At 40.3% G+C, this 17,079-nt stretch overlaps 1 protein-coding gene across 11 annotated transcripts in view; it reads right to left on the bottom strand.

Annotated features, from left to right (window-relative positions):
* Positions 1-1,320, bottom strand: part of CSNK1G3 (casein kinase 1 gamma 3) — a 127,395-nt gene extending 126,075 nt beyond the window's left edge. For 8 of the 11 annotated variants that reach the window (XM_059063506.2, XM_059063505.2, XM_067031496.1 and 5 more), the window contains exon 1: positions 850-1,307. The gene's annotated coding sequence lies outside the window, so the exon portion shown is untranslated. Of the gene's footprint in view, positions 1-849 lie in introns of all 11 variants that reach the window. The other 3 variants (XM_059063503.2, XM_059063504.2, XM_059063508.2) reach the window with 2 other exon arrangements.
* Positions 1,321-17,079: the final 15,759 nt, after the last annotated feature.

The following is a 17,079-nucleotide window of genomic DNA, read 5'->3' as shown; positions in this document are numbered from 1 at the left end:
CCCTGAGAGAACTGGAATGATCGTAACACAGGCCTAACTACCCTCACCCCAGGAGCAAACACACATCTCCATCACCACCCCGCAGGAAAGAAACGCGGGGACTGTGGACCAAGAGAGCCGACGCTCCTGTGGGTCACTTCCCCTTTGCAAGTGGGAGAAACAAAGCAGCACCCTAACAGTAACCATCAGAGTAATTTTGAGCCCCCGACTAATGCCTTGGATAAGTTCTGAGCTAAGTCAAAAAGCTCTATCGAATAGGTAAATCCCTACCCCACCTTAAAACAAACACCCCACAGGGAAGTTTCTCCCAGAAATGAATGCTGGCCCCTGACACCTCCTCCAGCCGACCGAAGGCTCCCTCCCTCCTGCCTAAAATCCCCATTCCGAAGGGCCTGCCTAAAATCCCCGCTCCGAAGGGAATTGTCTGGACACAATCGCGGGGCGCTGGGGGCTGCACTCCCGACCTCTCAACCCTCTCCACAAAAGCCTCTGCCTTTTCCCAGTTCGCCCACCTCCCCGCCGTCCCCACTCGCTCCGCGCCACTCGGGCAACTTCTGCGGCCAGCCCGGCCCGCCGCCCGCGGACCCCTCCCTGCCCAGCGAGCCCGAGGCGCCCTCGCCCCCCGGACGCGGCCGCCTCCAGCCCGCGCCTCCGCGCCGCCCGCCCGGGTCCTCGCCCACCCTTCCCCGGGGCCCCCGCCGGCGGCGCCGCCCCCGCCTCACCCCACCCCACCCAGCCCGGGACCCCAGCCCGCCCAGCCCCACCCGGGGAGGAGGGCGCCGCGGCCGCGCCGAGGCAGCCGCCGGGCCGGGGCCTCCCGGCCAGGCGCCAACGCGAACGGGGCTTTACCTCAAAGGCGCGGCCGCAAGTGGCGGGTCGGTCCCGGGCGCGGGCGGCGCCCCCCGGTCCGTCAGTCAGCGGCGGCTGGGGCAGCGGCGGCGGCACATCGCACCCGCCGGCGGCCGGAGGAGGAAAGCGAGGCACGCAGGGAGAGAGCGAGCGAGGTAGGGGGGACGGAACGAGCAAGGGAGATAACGCAGCTCGGACTCGGTCCCCGCACCACTGCCAGTGCGTCCTACCGCCGCCTCTGGCCGGAGAGTCGCCGCCCGGGCCGCGGCTGTCGCCACCAATGCAGCCGGGAATGAATGCACAGCGGCGCCTCGCTTATCCGGAGGTCAAACATCCTTCTGCCTCGGGCATCCGGATCGGCGCCGGACCCGGAAGTGAACGCTTGGAAAAAAAAATTAAAAAGGAAAGCGTCTTTCTAGCGGCGGCGGCCACTCGAGCTGCCCGCATCAGCGAAAAGAGCCGAGTAGAGCCGAAGGTTACACCGACTTGCTCGGATTGGTTGGCTCGCCGACCGGAAGAAAGACAGCATGCTCATTGGCTGGCAAGGCTTATAAAGGCGAAGCCACGCCTCCCTCCCCACCTTCGCACCGGCGGTGAGCGTAGCCAGCGTGGAGTAATTGTGGTTGCGTGATGTCTCCCTGGGTGAGGCCTTGGGAGGAGACGTTTGGCGAGGTCTGTGGAGAGAGCTGGGGGAAAACGCTCCCATGCTTTAAAGGAGCTACGAAAAGTTCCCCGCTGCTTGAATGAGCAGAGAGCCTAAGGGCGCCATTGTGCCAAGTCAGGGTGCCGAGGCTTTTCCGAGTGAGCGGAGCACAGCCCTTCAGGTGCCAAAAATTTTAGGGCCCAGCCAGAGGGAGTGACCTCACTGGGTTGACATTTCCCCCCACTTTCTTGTAAATCCAGGGCTGTATCAGGGATTCAGCTGCTTAGAAATATAAAGTTTGGCTCACGTTTGTATTCCGTTTGCTCTCTATAGAGAGCTTCGTTTGTGAGCTCAGGTAACCCTCTCGACTATATAATGTGGTAGCTATTATCTCGGTTTTTCTAGTGAACCTCCTAAAGTTCCTAGAGGCCAAACATCACTCAAGTCATCAAATTGTAGACACAAATTGGAACCGATGTTTTCTGACTCTACTCTCCAGTCCACTCTGCCCACAGAGGGGAGGCAGAAGATTACATTCTTTCTCTTATGGTTGGTTAACTGGGATGAAGATATGGAAGACCTGTATGGAAATCGATCCACCATGAAGGCATTGTAGAAGACTCTGAAACTATCATTTTTTTAAAATTGTGTCTAACGACCTTTCAAAAATCAGACATAAAGGTGTGCATGAAGAAAAATCGTAGTCTGGTGCCATGTTTAAATTTTTATTTATCAAACATATTTTTATATTTTCCAATACACTTGTTGCATCAAGGAAGTCTTTAGTCTCTTCTCTCTCCCTCTCTCCCTCTCCCTCTCCCTCTCTCTCTCTCTCTCTCTCTCTCTCTCTCTCTCTCTCTCTCTCTCTCTCTCTCACACACACACACACACACACACACACACACACACACACACACGAAAAATTTAAAGGCTCCAGTGAAACAAATGCACTTTAAAATAATTGAGGATTTATCTCATTCTCCATTTCTACTTTAGCAGACTGATGATAGGGTCGATGTGTAATCTGCAGGGGGTAGTTAGTATGGAAAGATGCCGTTTTTGTAATACAACAGTGCCTTTTTTTAACTCTCTACTCTCATGCTTTCTCAAACTGGAGGTTATGAAGTGATTGCTATCACCCATCTTAGAGGAAAGTGGTAGTAAGGACTGCTTCTGTGTTTACCACACTACCATCTTTCTGTTAGAGACTCAAAAGCAGCTAAGATTTGTGCATGCTCAGGCTTGACAATAATTTGCCTAATAAATAAAACATCTCCACTTTTCTGATATATTCCAGGACCCAATACTAGACAAGAAACAAAGTTAACCCTATCACTAAATGGGATAGAAGAAATGTCTGCAATATTGGGAACTCTAAATATTGTCATCAATGACCAACATACCATTTTATACTCTCCACCTCAAAAACCTCAGTTTAGATCAAGAACACCTCTACTGACCCCTCAAAGTTCTGATAAATGTTTAAGAATACAAGTATATAAATAGATAATCAAATCACATTTTTAAATTATATATGGATAGGAATAAATATTTGACCTAGAAGCTCCTATAAATTAAAATTCGCAGGTAACCTAAGTAGGAAGCCAATAAGATTTCATGTTATTCTATTAACTTGTAAAGGAAAAACTGGCAATATGAAAACAGCCTGTGTTAAAGAGGGAAAGACCAAATTACTTGCATCTCAATCAAAATTCTTTGTTCTGTAGCGTTATGTCTCAACATAAGCAGACAGATCATAATTTCCATCTGCTATATTGTACATCAGATATAGTTAATTTTTTGTGTCACCCCATATTTCCTAGCATTTGCTACTCTTCAAGTGTTTATATACTATTACTATGTTTTCATGTTTCCCAAAGCAGTGTCATATTTTTTACTACCCTGAACTTTATTCTGTTGAATTTATATCTCTATAGATATAAGTAAATATTTGTCCCAACATTTGGGCATACAACAACTGTTATGATTACTATGAAAAACAGGGTAAAAGCAAAAGAAGTTTTACTAATATATTTCTATTAAAACAAGGTGGGGTGGGAGAGTTACTTCAAAATGACTTCAGTCTAAAACTGTCATGAATTCCTTAGGAAAAAATTTATCAAGTGGGAATTTGAAAAGTGAAGAAAAAGAAAGTAAAATTTCTGGGTGCCTTTAATTTCATATCTGAGATAGTGTAAGTGTTCCAATATCTCCCTTACATCTTTTGATTCTTTACTTCTGTTACTATTTCTCTTCTTCTCACCCTTCTGCACACTCACTGTGGTTGCCCAGCCATGCCAATGTACACACATAGACACACCCATACAAACAGAGTGGAGAGACTGAAGGAATAAGACCTTCAATTAGAGCAGGAAAACTCTTCCATTTCTTTCTTTCTCCCAGTTGAAATCTTTTTTAAAAAATAAATTTATTTATTTTATTGATTTATTTTTGGCTGCACTGGGTCTTCGTTGCTTCCTGCAGCCTTTCTCTAGTTGCAGTGCATGGGCTTCTCATTGAGGTGGCTTCTCTTGTTGCAGAGCATAGGCTCTAGGTGTACAGGCTTCAGTAGTTGTGGCTTGTGGGCTCTAGAGTGCAGGCTCAGTAGTTGTGGTGCACAGGTTTAGTTGCTCGGCGGCATGTGGGATCTTCCCGAACCAGGGCTCAAACCTGTGTCCCCTGCATTGGCAGATGGATTCTTAACCACTGTGCCACCAGGGAAGCCCTTGAAATCTTACTGCTTACCAAAAAAGAAAAAAAGACCAGCTTTACTTTCCGCAAAATACACCTACCAATCTCTCTCTCAAGCAAAGCACTTGTAGGACATGAAAAGAAAGCATTTGTCGAAAGAGAAATTTGATAAATACAAGTTTCCAGGGTACCATTAAAGATTATGAGCACTAACACATAGATTTGTGTTATAATCATTTTCCCCTCCACCCCTCATTCATACCATTAAAATACTCTCCTAAGCCAAACTTGTTTTGCACTGATTGGTCAAGAAATACCCTAAAAATACAAATAAGCACCAAAGACTAATCTACACTCAACTATGTGGCCAATCTGGCTGAGTTAAATACAGGCAGATATTTCCCAATTAACAATGTAACAACCAACATTTGCACAAACTGATTTATATGATTCTGTCTGATTCTGACAACCACCTATGAAGTAATATAGCAGCCATTATTATTTTTACCCTGTTAGGAAAGAGGAAGGATGGTCTCAAAGTGATGAATTGACTTGCCCAAAATGATATGTGGTAACCTGTTAAAGGTAAAATACAAAATTATGTGATTAAAATCTTTACCAAAACTTTTCAAAATAAAAACAGAGGAAACATTCATTCACCTGGAGGACAGATGTAATTAGGAAAAAGTAAATGGTCTTATAACGAAGTTATATGATAAATAACTGCTAGGGGGGTAATGTACAACATGATTAATACAATTAACACTGCTGTATGTTATATATGAAAGTTAAGAGAGTAAATCCTAAGAGTTCTCATCTAATGGAAAAAAATTTTTTTCTTTTTATTTTGTGTCTATATGAGATGATGGATATTCACTAATCTTATTGTGGTAATCATTTAATGATGTATGTGTAAGTCAGATTATTATGCTGTACACAATGTTATACAGTGCCCTATGTCAACTATATATCAATAAAACTGGAAGAGAAAAATTTTAAGGTATGTGCCCTCAAAAAAATTTTTTTTAAACATTAAAAAATAATAAGAGGAAAAGAAGAAGTAGATAATCAAGTAGAAACAGGAAGAATGCAAAATGAGATGCTGTAACAGTAGCCAGAGCCTGGGAGCAAAGCAGCACATTTTACTCAGATTAGGAAAATAACCTCTTCCCCAGTCAAGCCTGCAGTCAGGGGAGACAAAGGAAGGATTCTGGGAGAAAGCCAGTCACAGACAGCAGCTAGATCAGGTTTGGGGAAAGCTGTCACTTAACAAGCTTTCCTTCAGATTGTTACATGAGTAAAGCCAGAAAGGGTCAAGACACTGTTTTATACATCCCAGGAAGGACGATTTTAAGTATTCTGTAGTTGACAAAAATGAAAGTAGAAGAATCACAGAACTTTTCTGATTTATTGTATTTTATTATCATAATCTCCAGTATTGTATTTTATAATCACATCTTTAAGACTTCTTGTCTTAGCTCAGGCTGACATAAAATATCATAGACTGGGTGGCTTAAACAACAGAAACTTATTTTCTCACAGTTTTGGAGTCTAGAAGTCTGAGATCAGGGTGCTAGCATGGTCAGATTCTGGTGAGAAGTCTGAGATCAGGGTGCTAGCATGGTCAGATTCTGGTGTGAGCTCTCTTCCTGGCTTTCTGATGGCCAGCTGCCTTCTCATTGTGTACTCATATGACCTTTCCTTGATGCATGTGATCTCTCTCTCTCTTCCTGTTTCTAAAAGGGCACCAATCCCATCATAAGAGCCCCACCCTCATGAGCTCACCTCAACCTAATTATCTCCAAAAGGCCTCATCTCAAGATGCTATCACATTAGGGGCTATGGTGTTAACATATGAATTTTGGGGGGACACAATTCAGTCCATAGCATTCCTCAAAGGAATACTTTCTATGTAGGGAGTATGTCATCTATAAATGAAAGAGAAGCTAAAGGTTAGACAGGATAAAAATAAGGAAAGACAATTATAAATAACATAACATTAAAACCTCATAGAGGAAAAGAATACATCCTTAAGAGAAAGAACTTCAATAAAGAAAACTGTCTATAGAGAAAAGCTACATACACCATGAAAAAGTGTAAAAGTGTCTTGCCAAAAAAAGTGGTTAAATCTCTAAGTAGGCAATTTAATTTTTGTTTTTTTTCCATTAACAGACCTGAAGTTTGGCTGCTTTTATGCAAGTTTGGCTGTTTGAAAGATGCTGTTTTGTGATAAATGGAAGAGTTAGCTAAAGCTGTGATTTTTTTTTTTTTGGTAATGTTTTCAAGAACAGTTTGAATTCTGGATCATATATGAATCTAAGGTTTAGAGATGGCCATAATCATTGGTCCCTGTTCCATTTTCCTTCCCCTGGTCTCCTTTTGCTTTCCATAATTATATTTCCCAATATCTTCCTCAAGAGCCCATCCTAGCTCATGGGCTACATCTGACCAAGACTGAGTGTCTCATCAGCCCCACCCACAGGAATCATACAGTCCTCTGGCTGAAGAAGCATAGTGCCAAGTAGGAGCTCTGGATTAGAGTGTAGCCTTCCAACTGTGCCACTCCCGTATCTGTTAGTTCTTATAATGGTTTCCCAGTCTATAGCACTGGACTTCTTCTTTGGTTTCCTTTTCTAATTGAAACGTAGCCTTTCCCAGAACCCCATCCAGTATAGAGAAGGTATAAACTTGGTTTGGAAAATTATTCACTAGTCCAAGTTCTGACTGGACCCTAGGTCACTGGCTAAGGTCCTGCTCTGAGGCTCAAACTACTAAACTTCTTCAGATATCACCCACTGACTAGGCTTACTGGATTACTATATCCTTCTTCTGGATAGTACCACATTGTTGCCAAAGCTCATCTAAGCCATGCCTGAACTTCCTGTGCCCTCTGGACAATGAACAAAGGACTACCTTGATTGGGGTCAGAATCTGTGTTTAATTATGTTTCTTTAGTCTCTGTCATGTTTGGTCATTCTTGGTCTTAAATTCATCACTCTCTTCACCAAGCAGTACTGCTAAATTCCTGACATATTGTCATCCTCCCACCTGTTCAGGTTGTGCTACCGATGCCATATCTGACTGGACAAGATCAAGGTCAACAAAAGTTAAAACTGATGTGAGAGGATACCTTAGTTAGAACCTCACTTCCGTTTAGTTCTCATTCTACTTCTTCTATAATTAGAATTATGCCATTTTTCAGTTTCCTTCTATTTTCCTTCCTTGGACAATTTAAGTAGTCAGACCTCAGTTGGCTCATATGTAAAATGAACTGATAATACCTACATCATATAGATATCAGGAAGAGTAAACGCAATGATATATCCACTTACCACAGTGTCTAGCATATAGAAAGCACTAAATGTATGTTCATTGTTAGCTACCATATGACCCCTAAGAACCTTCATTTTCTAATTCAACATGAATGATAATCAATAGTTGAAAATATCAGGTCCCAAGCTGTTCCATAGCTTTAAAAGCCCAAGAATTATGGAACTGGATTAGTGGTTCAAAGCAGATCAGTATTTTAATTTGCTCCAGGCCCTATTTTTCTTGATTTTACCATGTATACTTGGACATTCATGGTAGATTGGCTGTCCAGCATCTGTTTACCCCTTCTTAAGGGCACCCAGATTTCCTTTTGATAAATTTTCTCCATCTCACTATATTCCTTGACCTGGGGCTCTGGCTTCCTGTAGGTGTGGTATGAGGTGGGGAAGAGTAATAGGGGACACATTGCCCAAACAATGCCAAATGGATGCCCTGCCCCTAAATTTGAATCTTGAGCAGAGGGACATGGAATCTGAAAACAGTTGGAATTGCATTCCATCCAAGAGCAGCATTCTGACCATACAGTTTCTGCTCTAGGACAGTGGCTATGATCTTACTTCCCAGCCTTTGGAGCATTTTGGATTCTGCCCAAACCTGGACCTCCAGCTTCCTGTTAACTCTGTTAGACCACCCTTATCACCCGCACCCCCTCACATTCACACACACACACACACACACACACACACACACACACACACACACACACACACAATGCCTTTCACTCAATTCTGTTTTGCTTGCATTACCAGAGCAAGTTTCTATCATTTGCAACTGAAGAATCCGGACCACTAAGCTTTCATTCCTGGTTTTTGGTTCAGCTCACCACTGTCTCTCCTATTTGTAAACTTTCTTTTGTGGCCTGGCTCTGTGTCCACATGAACACTTGAATTCCAAACTGTAGTTCAGTCCTGCTTCATGTCTTTGGCTTCGCCCTAGTATAATCTCTATCTTACTGTTGTTGGGAGGCTGCCTGGCTTCAGGTTTGTATTCTAATTGACAAAGCTGGCCACACCCTGCCAAAGCTTTGTATTTCAGTGCAGCTGCCTCCAGTCACCAGGCACCTCTACCTAAGCTTCTGGCTGAAACCCTGCCAATTGCAGACCTAACCGTCTGGACTGTGACTTAATGCTTTGTTTTCTCCCAGCTTGGGTGACTTGATATTAACTAAGAACGAACTTCAACCAAATGCCAGTACTTGCTGCTCTCTAGAACTGTTACTCTGTTACATAGTAGTATGTATTTGTCAATTTATATTCATGACAATGAATGCCAATGTCATCCTGTATCTCATTGCCTTTCCATATGTTACCTCTGCTCTTCTGATCTGGACTCGTATCAGCAAAGAGATATCAACTTGGTCTCTTTACAGTGGAATAAATACTGTAGTCTGAAATTACTATAGCTATTTGACTACTTAGTGATGGGGTACCCCTTGTTTTTACAAGCTATCTAATCAACTTAATCCTGGTTTTGGAATACTAAAGAGAATCTAGTTGTGGAGTGTTTGGACTCCAAACCAAATCTACAGTCTTCAGCTTCCTCCTGCATGCCTTTAAACCAGACATTGATATCTCACTTGAAATTTATAAGTGGTGTCAAAAAGGCAACAGAGTCATGATCAAGGTTTCAAAAAAGAAAATAGAATCTGGCTTTAGGATTCACTTCCAGATATCAGAAAAACCCACTGGTATGTGATTGTTACAATAAATGTTAATAATTACTGAACTCAATAATTATCTGGCAGATATTGGAATGATGACTGGTAAATAGAGGAAAAGAATGATGGTTTTATCCTGTACATGTAAAATGATTTTTTAAAAGATTGTAATTCCAAGTGACTTTAAAATATAGTAAATTGACTATATATCCCTCATAGGTTATATCGTAAGGACAAAAAAAACAACGCAAAAAGTTTTCTTTTTTTTTTAACCTTTCAGTAATCATATTGTTGGTGGTAGTCTTGCTGTTTTCCTGAGAGTGTTATATGTGTAATGCAGGATAAAGCAAAATAAATGATTATGATATCTTATTCTACCATCCCTGATGTTGATACAGATGAAAGAAGAGACCAACTAAACAGCCAATAATCCTGAATTTGGATGGGAAATATCATCATGAACTCACAAGAATTTTATATAGATATTTCTTAGCTCCGTCCATTGAAAAGGTGCAGAAACATGCCCAATTCAGTTGCAATGAGTACCTTTAGCCCCCACACTTTACAAATAACAGAGCCTTTGGAAGAGAGACAAGCAGAAAACAGCACAATATTAGCTTCCTATTTCTGTGTAACAAATTACCACAAACTTAGTGGTTTAAAACAAACAAATTTATTATCTTACAGGTCTGGACATCAGAAGTCCAAAAGGGTTCTCACTAAGCTGAAATCTTGTGGTTGGCAAGGCTATGTTCCTTCTGGAGGCTTTAGGGGTGAATTCATTTCCTCGTGTTTTCCAGATTCCAGAAGCTTCCTTCATTCCCTGTCTCATGGCCACTTTCCACCTTCAAATCCATCATTGCATAACACCAAATTCTGCTTCCATCATCACATCTCCTCTGATTCTCTCCTGCCTTCCTCTCTCACTTATAAGAATTCCAGGGCTTCCCTGGTGGCACAATGGTTGAGAGTTCGCCTGCCGATGCAGGGGACACAGGTTCGTGCCCCAGTCCGGGAAGATCCCACATGCCGTGGAGTGGCTGGGCCTGTGAGCCATGGCTGCTGAGCCTGAGCGTCCAGAGCCTGTGCTCCGCAACGGGAGAGGCCACAACAGTGAGTGGCCCAGGTACCGCAAAAAAAAAAAAAAAGAAAAAAGAAAAGAAAAGAAAAAAGAATTCCATTGATTGCATTGAGTTCTCCCGCATAATCCGGGATAATCTCCCGGTCTCTAAATCCTTAACTTAACCTTAATTCAAAGCCCCTTTTGCTATGTGAGATAATATACTCATAGGTTTGGGGAATTAGGGTGTGGACATCTTTGGGAGGACAATTATTCTGCCTACCACAGGCACCAAGTCAAATAGAAGGATTTGAGTTCTTTTTAAGAAGGTAGAGCAGCCTAACCCCAGTTGCCAAGATAAGGACCCACTTACAAATGTCACTGTTAGTATAATTTTATCAGTATTGCCTACAAGCCTTACATAATAATAAATAGGATAGAGTGAAACTAACAATTACTGAGTACCTGAATAAAGAGTGTCAGACACTTTCTAAAAACAATCCTTTTGTTGTAGGTAAGTATCCTTTTCTCCTTTTCATAGTTGAGAAATTAAGACTCAGAGAGGGTTTAAACAATGTTCTGATCACTCAGCTAGTGAATGGCAGAGCTAAAATTTCAATACAGATATGTCTGACTCCATAGTCCATGTATTTATGCTGCTCTTCATGATGTAACAGGAGAGGTAAATAAGGAGACCCTGGCACATACTGTCAGACTGAGGGGTTACCTACTACACTGCTGTTCCTCTAGATTGAACCTGTTTAGGCAAAGAAAGAAAGAAGGAGGAGGGAAGGAAGAGGGAAAGATGAAGGGAGAAAGAAATGGGGGGAAAGGAGGATCCTAAATTAGTGATTTATACCAAGCTGAACTAGAGCAACTCTAAGTATACATATGAGAGAGGGCTGGAAAAGGACAGGCTGAAGGAAAACCAAGACCTCTTTCTAAGGACAGCTTCAAGGATTTTAGCACTCACAGAAAACAGCACCAGTCAGAGAATTAGTATGGTCTGTAGTCAAATACATCTTAATCAACTTTTATTCCAAATGTCAAGTCCCAATGAGTGAGAGGATCAATAAACCAAAGAGCCAATATTTAACTGTGTACAGTTAGCTTTGTTATATATATAGGTCTTTTCAGCCATGTAACTACACAAATAGTTATTAATAATTATTTTTAGTAAACATTCTCCAACTGTTAACTGCTAACAATTCTATATCCCAGGCATTCTTTTCAACTAGTTTATTCTTGAGGACTCAATAGGAAGTTACATTGTTTGAAATTAGGTAGTATCTGTTCTAACATGTCCAGATTAGGCTTAGCTTTGATAAGAGGATGTCCATCTAATTAATAGGTCTGCCATTAATTAGCAAGAGAGACATGTGTTTGAGAGTACAACTTTAAGCTGCTTGTTGTGTGATACTGAAAATTCATCTTAAAAAATATTTTTGGAGGATTTGCTAAAAAATAGACAGTCCAATTTCAACAGATACTCTCAAATTTATCACTGGATTTAGTCAAGTGTATCTGGCCCGCATGCTTTTGTGTCTCTTCTACTGCCCCCCAAAACACACCTTCGTAGACAAGCTTTACCAAACCCTTCCTTTCTGTTGTGATATTGCTTTCATTGAGGGACATTATAAGAAACAGCCCTATGAAACTCATTAGAGTAATTACCATAGGAATACTTTAATGATAATGTTTACTATATCATATCTTTTACATGAGGACCCAAGAAACAAATTCCTTTTATGTTACAATACCAGGAAGAGATATGGTTCTTTTAAACAGCTGGTTTGTTTTCATCTTACAGATGTCATAAATCAATTAACTCATATTTACTTCCAGTGATGATTTCTACAAAGCCTAGAGCCAACTTTTTAGCCTATTTCTAGGTAGTCCACATACCTTTTGACATACGTGTTGGGAACCAACTCTGGAATAATCTTATTTCATACATTATTTCCCCCTTTTACTTTTATATTGTTATACTGTAAGTATTTTTGTAAACTGCCTTGGTTCCTTTAATAATGAAACAGAATACAGAAAATATGTAAAACAATTAAGATTCTGCTTGTCTATTTATTTAGCATATTGCATGAACATTGTTAGTTTTTTTCCAAATTTGGAGAGTATATTTGGGTTATTGTGACCTAAACATGGCATTCCTGAATTTCATACCAGGGGTTCCTGAGGGGCAACTTGAAGAGAAATGTATTCATCTTCTGGAGCAGACAAAACTGAGGTACAACAGGACTGAAATGACTGTAAATTAGGAGTAAAGTGTTATTAAATTAAGGTATTTTACTCAAAGAAAAAATGGTATCTTAAAATATAAGGCCAAACAAAGAAGCAAGAGCAGGCAATCATTTGCATATGAATCTGCTTTCCACATGTGTATTCTATGTATATATTATTCCAAAATATGTAGTAACAGGGACTTATTTATTTAGAGATGGTTAATGATTCTCCCAATTAATTGTCAACTGAACCATCGCTAGTAATTCAAAAAATGTTTTAAGTAGCAAATAGCTGTCAACTCATTACACATTGAACAAATATAATAATATTAGCAATGATACTACTGCACATTTATTGAATGCTTACTATATACCATATACTTATCTCATTTAATTTTCGGGACCCCAGGAAATAGGCATTTTCATTAAGTCCATTTTACAGATGAGAACTGTAAAGTAAAGCCACTGGGGGATTTAACAAGGAGCTTGGCATTATTTGATTTACATCTGAAGAAGGTCTCTCTGACTGCTATGATGAGGTTAGGCTGAAAGGGCAACCATTAAGGAAGCAATTTTAATAGTGCACACACAACATGATGACTAGGAGCAGAGAAGTAGTAATGGAGGTGCAGAGAGGTGTGATATTCAGAATATAGGTTAATTAATATAAGTGTGTGTGTGTTATGGTACACAACTTTTCTTTCTCAAAGACTAGCCTTCAGTAGGCTAAATGAAGGTTATCAAATGATCAGAATTTAACGTTACCCTGTCCTTCCAGTCCATGTCCAGAGCCTTTTGTTTGCTGATTTGATGCAGCTGAGGGAGGCTGCCTTCCAACAAAGGGGTGTGATCTCGTTGTGGGGAGAGCTGGAGAAAACTGCCACCTTTTTCTTTGTGTTCCCTTTTGGTTACTGCCACGTCAGTTCTCCTTTGAGCAGGTCGTCAAATCCTCTGTGTTGAGAAACAAGAGGGAACAGATGTTAGGGAGCCAAAACTTAGAAGTAAATTAAGACCTCAAAACATCTTAGTTATTTCTTGACTTTCCCCTTCTATATGCCTTCCCCTACTTAGTACAGATTTTCCACATGTAAAGTAAATAAAGCAGCAGGGATTCTAACAACCTGGAAAGTCTCAAGTAAAAATGTGAGAACAGCTTAAATCTTTGTCAGGTTTCAAGCCTAAGAAACGTGACTAAAATGAATCTATTGTGAGTTACCAAATTTTCAGCTCCTGAAAAACAAAATGTGTTTCAAATGACCTAGCATGATGATGTAGACATTCCAGTTCCACCAAAGAGGTAATTCTTACCCTCTTTTTGCCTCAAACATATTTTCTCCCTTTATGATATCTTCATTGTGGTCTCACTAATGTGAGTTTCCCATATGTCTCTCTACTGTCTGCAAGTAGATTGTATGTTTTATGGATTCTCTAATGTGGCATGAGACTGCCACCACACCATTGGGCAAGCCTGGACAAGATCCAGGGTGGGATGGGCAGTCATAAAGGGTGTCTCTGTGAGTTTGTAGCTATCTACATTATAAATGTGTGCATATATGTATAATATATTGATAATATGCCTTTGGATAATACATAAGTGACATAACATGTGTTAAGTAGTGTATATAATATGTAAATGTACATGATATACAACAGAAAGATAAGTAGTTGTTTTGTATGTTATCCATCCACCCCTACTATTATAGCTCACAGACACTTTTAGTGACATTGGCTCTGTATCACCTCATAAGAGCAAACAATTTCAACCACATTGAACTCCAAAAAACTTCTGGACCCACATCCTTTCCAGAGTAAAGTTTTGGTGATCTCTGGTGAAATAAATGGCTCTTTTTCACCTTGAATTCTATCTCTTTTTTGAAACCGTAGACTTCCAGATCACTTTGAAGCAGATTCTGAAGAGTCTCATGTGCTCTCAGACTGGATTATGAAGACTGGCTTGGTCAAGTTACTGGGAGTAAAGCACAGGAAGCAAAGGGTACCTCTGTCATTGGAAGCTAAAACAGATCTAAGTGTGCTGAAGCTAATTCCATTTTAATCCCACTTCTAGACCCTGAGCTAATTCCAAAATCATTCTTTGGTTCTAATAATCCTCATTGTGGGTCTTTCTGCCTACATTAGAACAAAATTTCTAGGATAATTTCTCCCTGGCCTCTTTTAGTACCTTTCCTATTCTCCAACCAGACCTACCTCAATATACACACAAACTTCCCAATTAACTAGAAAAATATGAATTGCTAAGGTGACTTGAATAAAGCTAGCTCTCCAAATATCTTCAAGGTTAGGAGTGAGAGCAACTTCCTGCAATTACTGATTCCTAGATATCACCTTCCTTATTTTATCTTCCAGATCTTATAATATTTTCATTAAAAAAATACCTTAATTAAATCACCTATGTTTGAAATACCTAGAGTGGTTTCTCATTCCCTGACTGTGTACTGACAGATAGAGGTCTAAAGCAGCACTTGAGATGAAAGCAAACCCCTGGGGCTAAACTGACATTCAAAATTGGCTCTCTCTCTCTACCTGTCTCTCTCTCTCTGTCTTATTAATTGGAGGCTTTGTCTTTGTCACAGTTCCTAGTCTTCCTTTTGTTACTGTAGTTTCTCCCTATGGGAAATTCACTATTTAGGTATCTGGTACCATCTTATTGTTCCCCGGGTGCTTGGGACAACTTCACCCATTATTGGTGCAGCAGTTCATGCTCTCCATCCTTCTCAAACCTAGATTTCCCCTTCCAGACCAACCAGCCTGTGTGCCAAACTTAGTGCACTTTTCCTTCTGAAACATGACATAGTGGAAGGTATTCTAAAGTTAGAGATAGAGGGTATAAGTTTATCAGTTCCACAACTGGTGTGTAACCTTGAAAAAAGATACTAAATCCATTTGCAACTCAGTTACCACACCTATAAAATGAGAATGATAATGAAACCCACTTTCTAGGATTGTTGTACAGTTCAAATGACACCAATTGTGTTGAGAGCTCTGTAGACTGTACAAGACTACATGCAAGAATTTTATTATACTTTTCTAGGTCATAACTCACTATCAGACAGACTTTCTGGATATAATTCTCCATCTAACAGTGGCCTAATGATTACTGTGGTAAACTAGTTAAGAAGTTACTATAAGATGGGTAGGACCTACCTCGGTTCTTCCTCAAAATCACAAATGAAGAAGCCACTTTCTCCACCAGTATGAGTTAACTCCAGTGGCATGCTAGTAAATGTTTAACAACTGGCTCTCTGGGGAGGAGAGTTATGGTTTGTAGAATTTGCTAATTTCCATAAAGTAAATATTCTCACCATGGCCAATTTCAAGCTACCAGTGCGACATCAGCCATCTTACAAAAATTCCTCATTATTTAACAACTGGCTGTCCACCACACCACTGCTTCAGTCTGCCTCATTACCATAATAAGAGTATTTCTTGGTGTTAATATAGGTTATAGAAAAAAATTCTGGATATTGGTGTTGGCCAAGATTAGGTTTTTTTCCTTTACTCTTTATCAGTTAGGGATCACAAAATCATCCTTCCTTTAATAATATCCTTTTATAACAAAAATCCTGAAAATAAAGCCCTACTTTTACTTTTCTAATTAGTGAAATTGTTCTCTGCTGATGAGGATACCATTTAATTGTAATTTAATTAACTCTCAAGAGTTTAAAGGCTATGGAGTATATTTCGGAAAGATTAAGAGGTAACATAATGGCTGTTAAAAGTCCAAATAGTGATAGAATTTATAAAACCTATGAAATTAATACAACTAAAAAATATCTAATATTAATATATATTTTTAAAATATTAACCAAGGTCTCTGCATTTTGTGTATTAAAACATCCCTTTGCATTTGCTTTGTCTTTCACGGGCTGACAATTCTCTATGGTTGATGTCATAACAAGATGATCACCATGGAGAGATTGTATTGGCAACATGCCCACCACTCCAGTTACATACATGCTTCAGAGAATTGATCTGGTTTCCACTGACTCTTGGAGGTGGGAGTGCCCAGGGAATTCTTGCTGACTCAGACCATGTCCAAATTGAAGGGCTTTTAGGTGTGTAATTTCTGGTCTGTTTATGGGTTTGAATTAACTTCACTGCATTCTTACACATTAATTTAATCTTGCTGTTAACGGTGGTTTTAGGATCCTTATTGCCACCATAGACCTACCCCAGATTAGACTTAAACCCTTAAGTAAGTTTCTATAGGCTAGAGATGAATGAGACCGGCACCTCAGGACTAGGCCCAAGTGAAAATTGTTACCACATCATGGTGAAAACCATACTGATATACAAAGCCATTTATTTGGCATACTGTCAAGCATAAGCTTATCTATTTGTGGTCTGAGCAGTTCTGTATATTCATCTTCTGGAGAAAAGAAGAATGTTAGCACAAACTGATATTTTAATCTATTCCCTTTCAGCTCTCTTCCAACCCAAACTAAAGGGGACAACAGAAGATAAAGTATCTTATAAAGCATCACACTAAAAATTCATGTTTGAAAGTCACTTATAGGAAGACTCTTGAAAATGTGCTAAAAAGAGCTTTGGACAGGTGATATTTTGTATATCTTGGAATGATTTATATTATACT

The sequence above is a fragment of the Kogia breviceps genome, chromosome 4 (genome assembly GCF_026419965.1).
Source record: "Kogia breviceps isolate mKogBre1 chromosome 4, mKogBre1 haplotype 1, whole genome shotgun sequence".
Taxonomy (NCBI): Eukaryota; Metazoa; Chordata; class Mammalia; order Artiodactyla; family Physeteridae; genus Kogia; species Kogia breviceps.
This window is presented reverse-complemented; position numbering and strand designations above follow the sequence as displayed.